We start from the raw sequence: 7,090 nt of genomic DNA, 5'->3' as shown, positions 1-7,090 counted from the left end.
GCATCTGTGAAGGCCCCTCATTCAGGAAACCACTGGACTACAAAGACATGACTTCAGAGACGTTGAATCAACCTGGGACACATTTTGGAGACGCCAAGCTTAATCCATCACCAATGTGGGACGCCACTGAAGTGTTGTACATAATTTACGTCTCTGGAGACATTGGTTGTTCTGTTATGGGTGCCCTGGCAGGAGAGCTGGGGGGGGGGGGTGATGGAATATTATTTGGCATGAGGTTTTTACCCTGCATGATTATTTGGCATTTTATGGCTCAGTGGTGTGTGTGTGTGTGTGTGTGTGTGTCGGAAGATTTTTGAGCATCGCTAGGGTTCTACTGTGGGTGGATGGGTGTGTCACACCTGGCATGGGGTTCTACGTGTGTGTTTCCGGCTTGCTTTGACAGTGATAATGTTCATACGGGGGTCTGTGATTGGCTTGGGATATTGGAATGGTCAACTAAATCATACCTGATGGACGGCCACACGTTTACTCAAGGGCCTCCAGTAGACATGAAGAGCCCTGAGCGACGCTCCGGAGCGATATCAACACACTGGGCAGGAAGGAGAGTATCAAACTCGAGTGTAAAAGGATGCAAGCGGCGTGTTCAGATCAGTGACTTCAAACTAGGACTACACCAATCAGGATCAATGGAGGATGGACCCCAAAAGGAATTCCACAAGGAGAGTCTGACGTTGGAAAGGGACCTAAATGGATATATTTAAGATGACCTTCAGACCTGTAATGAGATGGCTCTTCCTACCTGGCTGGATTGATGGAGAGCCCTGTGGATCTTGTCTTGCTCTCAGTTGCACGTCTTCACAGGCTGAACTGTATTTGTTTCGGACAGGACTAGCTGAACGATTGGTTCCCTTAAATCCGAACCAATCCGGGAACTCCAGCTAGTGCGCTCTTCGAGCTGAAGTTGTGTTCTTCAGCTGAGGAGGTAAGGAAACCTTCGCTGGGGCTTCAAGGTGTAAAGAGGAGAATGTTTCAAAGTGTTCCATGGTACACTGATGAAGACCGTTGTGTTCCACTGGCTGAGAGGAAGAACCCACACATCTTCCTCTTGGCCTTTCTCCTGAGAATCCTGGCGCTATCTTGTAGGATATTCCAGCTCATGTAACTGATGTCACGACAGATTCTCAAACACTTGTTTTCTCCTGAGGGGCATGTCTATAGAACTGAAGACTTCAGACAGCACTGTATCCCAGTATGCATCTCTGCTCACTCAGAGCACACCCCCATGAGTAGGATGCAACACTCTAGTGATGGCGATGTAGAGTTTTATAAGTAACGAGGGAGCAGACTAAGGTGATTAGAACACAATGTAATGTGAAGTCTGTAAATCTTTAAACCATGAAGATGGTTGGATAGTTCAGGAATCGGTTTCTTTTTATTATGGGCAGTCCTTTCACTCAGATGCCCACTTCTCACTGGAGCTGTATATGTGTTGGCTGGCTGGCATGATTTGCTGTTGGTGATGAGGCGGTCAGGGTGACGTTGCAGGGCTATGGTCGGCTCTCTGTGAGCTCAACGTTTAGATTTGCTCTGTGTGGTTTGTACCCTGAATAATCTAGATAATTGTAAAATGTAGACACGGTTTTGTATTGAATTGACTCCAGGATTTTAGGTTTAAAGTTGTTGTGGGACGTACATGGTAGTTTGGTTCTTCGTATGGTTTTGAGTGATATAACTTGTACACACTGGGTGCATAATAATGTAAAGGTACACTGAATAGTAGTATTGACCAACAGCAACAAACAGATCTCCTCAAGGTAAGTCTGTTGGCTGTGTTTTAATGAAGACCATCGCTGGACTTCAGGATCTTCCTCCGTTCAGCTCAAGGTGAGGCGCTGGTTCTGTTTTTTCTTTGGTTGGTTCCGGCCGGAATGTTCGGATTCCAGTCGGACGGTTCGTGCTTCCCGCCGTGGAAGGTTCTGAGTGCGGTCACTTGATTTAGTCCCAATGGTTAGCATAGAACGTTGTAGTCTTGACAACCATAAGAAACCACCTGGCAGTTAGTTGGACATGAGTCCCCTGAGGGAATCTGGCGAACGTTCTGGATTGTATTTGCGTAACCTCGAGCCGTTGCCAACGGAAACTATTTTTCAGTCGGTTTCTATTGGGAATTGTTGCCCCTATCTTAAACAACTTAAGTTTGATATTAAATACATACTGAGACATACGTCGTACAATATATTGATAATTTCCGATGGTTGCGCCGTACTTTTAACCACGATGACGTGACGGGACTCTCACTGCGTACAAAACGGCGATCTACTTGCGGGCCCATTTTTGACATCCGGGAAGGCTAAAAATCATTTCAAGGTGGAAGATGATTTTGACATTTCTTCAACGGAACCCAGCACCTGAATATGGCTGAGTATGTTTGATTTAATATCGATACTGCTTGGTGTTCTTTGTTACTTCAGCTTTTGTACGTTCTAAATATCTGCTGTCATTAATTGCCACAGAAGTTAAACCCTAACCAATGGAATGACGTTAAACAACGACTTTGGTGCAGAGTTACCAACTGGATAATATCAAAGCTAAAATAATTGCCGTCATTCCCACATGTTACAGTAGAAGATACTCTAGAACTGTACAAGGTTAAAAATTTAACATGTAGTTTGTCCCAAGGTGTCTGCCTCCTCACCTAAAGCAAGACCTCCACCTCCTCACCCAGAGCCAGACCTCCACCTCCTGTCAGAAGTCCTCCAGAACAGGTCAGTGCTCTGTGTGAGTAGTCTTCTCAGGTCAGTTTCAATGCATGGCCTGAACCACTTCTTTAAACTTGTTGACTGCTCTGTCTTCATTCCCAAAAACGGGATGCTCATGTCTGGTCTCAAGTCTTTTCTAGCCTTGAGTTATAAAATAATAGTTCAATTAATTGTGTAACTCGTATTCGGATGAGTCAATTAAGGTTATTGTTGGGCAAATGCTGATATAAACCTGCTGCTGTAGCTGAAAGGCGAGGCTGAGAGGCTGGGGACCGGAGGCTTGTGGTGCCAGGGTGGACCGGAGACTGAGGCTGGAGACCAGGGGCCTGCAGCACCGGACCAGAGGGTAACCATCACCAAGCTCATCTGAAACACTAAAATCCACGGTAGTTTAGGTCTGGTTTTGATCATCTGATGACTTTATATCTGTGCCAAGCTGTGATTTGAGTTAATTCATACGGGGGTTATGCTAGTCATATGAGCCATTAATGCTACTAGTGCTGCTACGACCGTAGTGGATGAATTGAAGTGTTTAAATTTGTCTTCCATTTTACCAGTGAACCTCAGATGCAGGAGGCTGGGATGTGTTTCGTCCCCAGGTGATTTACTGCTGAGACAACTGTTTGTAACCAGACCAGGAATCCATGGCTGAAGGAGCTGATGGAGGAGTCGTGCTGAAGGCCCTGCCTGGTGGAGGAGCTGGTGGAGGCCCTGCCTGGTGAAGGACGGCTGTCGTGGGGTAGATGGACCTTGACTCTGAAGTGATCAACACACTCACTGCCACTTCTCGTAGAATACTGCTACCACAAACTACCGGCGTTTGCACCATATATACCAGACGACTACATCTGTTTTACCACATGTTGAAGCAAGACTTCCGCTGTTTGTTCCAGACCAGGACTCTGTCTGAGGAGAGCTGCTGGAGGAGCTGAGACGCTGGAGGACGACTAGGAATCGACCAACAAGGATTCCTCGTAAGTTTGTATTTACTTGCATGGTTGACTTAAAGGGCAAAATACAGCTGTTACTTTGACATGTGTTAACCAACTACCGCTATGTTTTCTTACTAGAACGTGTTTCTGGAGCGGAGGCGAGCTGGTAGGGGAGCCGTGAATCTGGAGGATGACCATCACTCTACCAACAAGGATTGTAAGTTTGTATTAACCAAACAACAAAGTGGAAATAAAGGGCTTAAAAATAAGACAAACTACATGTTTGTTACCAGACGTTAGGGCCAGACTTGTGCTGTTTGTTCCAGACCAGGACTCTGATGGAGGAGAGCTGATGGAGGAGCCAAGACTCTGGAGGACAACATCACTCTACCAACCAGGATCCTCGTAAGTTTGCATAAAATAAACAGTGGACTTGTTGTAACGCAGGATTAGTTTGTCCAGTACAAGTTACGGCATACTAATGTGGTTGGTTACCAGACAAACTAAAGCTGCTACTTTGTTACGTGCCATAAGAGCCCAACTACTCTTGTGTTTGTGACCTTACATTAGAGCCCAACTACTTCTGTGTTTGTTACCTGATATTAGAGCCCAACTACTACTGTGTTTGTTACCTGATATCAGAGCCCAACTACTACTGTTTGTTACCTGATATCAGAGACAAACTACTACTGTGTTTGTTACCTTACATTAGAGACTATTTACTACTGTTTGTTACCTTACATCAGAGACAAATTACGTTTGTAACCAGACCAGGAATCTGGAGGACTGATGGAGAAGCCGTACATCTGGAAGGCAAATCCTGAGGACAACCAGGACGCTACCATCAAGGATTCCTTGTAAGTTTGCATTATCTGGACATAGTGGACCAGGTAGGGGGCTGGGGGTTCAACTCTCAAACCAATGGTGCCGGGTTCATTTCCTCGGAATACAGTGATGCGTCCTTGAGCAAGGCGCACCAATGCCTGCCTGGTCCTTAATGACGTCTCTTTGGTTCAGATAATGTTGCATCTTTTGAATTTTGAACCTAATCATGTCCTTGTTTGGTCCGGGCAGACACACTTCAGCTGAACCTCACCTGATCCTGTTTGGTCGGGGGTAGACACACCTGAGCTGAACCTCACCTGATCCTGTTTGGTCAGGGGCAGACACACCTGAGCTGAACCCGCCCTGATCCTGACATCCTGCTGGTCCCGTCTCCTCAGTTCATCTGAGCCTCGTCCACCAGAAGACCTGCTGAGCTCAGCAGTCTGAGGCTGATGGATCAATGACCTCCAGTGGGAGTGATCTTCTTGCCCCCACATGTAACCGTGTGCTTCCACACGCCTTCCCTCACATCTGTCACTAACCTCACTACTTCACTACTGCTTCCTCTTCTTCTTCCTTTTCTGTGGTTCGAACCTTTACACGGAAGGCGCGTCTTCCTGCCCTCAGAGGGTTCAGCGTTAGGGTTGAGAGTCAGGGTTTAGGGTCAGGGACGGAGCTGGTCAGGGAGGACTGCTTTTACACAATGCAGATGCAGGAGGTGGGGTCTGTTGCGTCCCCAGGTGATTTACTGCTGAGACTAACTGTGTTTGTAACCAGACCAGGAATCCATGGCTGAAGGAGCTGATGGAGGAGCCGTGCTGAAGGAGCTAAAGGAGTCGTGCTGAAGGCCCTGCCTGGTGGAGGAGCTGGTGGAGGCCCTGCCTGGTGAAGGACCTGCCTGGTGAGGAAGTCTGTCGTGGGATAGATGGAGCTTGACTCTGAAGTGATCATCACACTCACTGCCACTTCTCGTGGAATACTGCTTCCACAAACTACCGGCGTTTGTACTATAGATAGATAGATATATATCTCTCAGACGACTACATCTGTTTTACCACATGTTGAAGCAAGACTTCCGCTGTTTGTTCCAGACCAGGACTCTGTCGGAGGAGAGCTGATGGAGGAGCTGAGACACTGGAGGACGACTAGGAATCGACCAACAAGGATTCCTCGTAAGTTTGTATTTACTTGCATGGTTGACTTAAAGGGCAAAATACAGCTGTTACTTTGACTTGCGTTAACCAACTACCGCTGTGTTTTCTTACTAGAACGTGTTTCTGGAGCGGAGGCGAGCTGGTAGGGGAGCCGTGAATCTGGAGGATGACCATCACTCTACCAACAAGGATTGTAAGTTTGTATTAACCAAACAAACTGGAAATAAAGGGCTTAAAAATAAGACAAACTACATGTTTGTTACCAGACTTTAGGGCCAGACTCGCGCTGTTTGTTCCAGACCAGGACTCTGATGGAGGAGAGCTGATGGAGGAGCCAAGACTCTGGAGGATGACATCACTCCACCAACCAGGATCCTCGTAAGTTTGACTAAAATAAACAGAGTGGACTTGTTGTAACGCAGGATTAGTTTGTCCAGTACAAGTTACGGCATTCTATTGTGGTTGTTTACCAGACAAACTACAGCTGCTACTTTGTTACGCGCCATTAGTGCCCAAATACTCCTGTGTTTGTGACCTTACATTTGAGACAAACGACTACTGTGTTTGTTACCTTACATCAAAGACGAATTACGTTTGCAAGCAGACCAGGAATCTGGAGGACTGATGGAGAAGCCGTACATCTGGAAGGCAAATCCTGAGGACCACCAGGACTCTACCGTCAAGGATCTGGACATAGTGGACCAGGTAGGGGGTTGGGGGTTCAACTCTCAGACCAATGGTGCTGGGTTCAAGTCCTCAGAATACAGTGATGCGTCCTTGAGCAAGGCGCCCTAAAGCATGCCTGCTCCTTAATGACTTATCTTTGGTTCAGATAATGTTGCATCTTTTGAATATTGAACCTAATCAATGTCCTTGTTTGGTCTGGGCAGACACACCTGAGCTGAACCTCACCTGATCCTGTTTGGTCGGGGGTAGACGCACCCGAGCTAAACCCGCCCTGATCCTGACATCCTGCTGGTCCCGTCTCCTCAGTTCATCTGAGCCTCGTCCTCCAGAAGACCTGCTGAGCTCAGCAGTCTGAGGCTGATGGATCAATGACCTCCAGTGGGAGTGATCCTCTTGACCCCACATGTAACTGTGTGCTTCCACACGCCTTTCCCTCACATCTGTCACTAACCTCACTACTTCACAACTCTCTACTGCTTCCTCTTTTCGTCCTTCTCTGTGGTTCAAACCTTAACACTGAAGGAGCGTCTGCCTGCCCTCGGAGGGTTTAGCGTTAGGGTTGAGAGTCAGGGTTTAGAGTCAGGGACAGAGCTGGTCAGGGAGGACTGCTTTTACACAAACCTCTTCACTTGCTTTCGGAATGGTGGTGACATTTTGAAAAGATTAAATTTGGGAAACTGTTTTCCTCTGCTTTCCTTTACAAAATTGTATTAAACTTCTGTCAAGTGTTTTTGTTTATACATTAAAATCCCACATTGACTTCTACATGTTT

This window comes from Gadus morhua, chromosome 18 (genome assembly GCF_902167405.1).
Source record: "Gadus morhua chromosome 18, gadMor3.0, whole genome shotgun sequence".
In the NCBI taxonomy this organism is placed as follows: Eukaryota; Metazoa; Chordata; class Actinopteri; order Gadiformes; family Gadidae; genus Gadus; species Gadus morhua.
Note: the sequence above shows the minus strand (reverse complement) of the source record.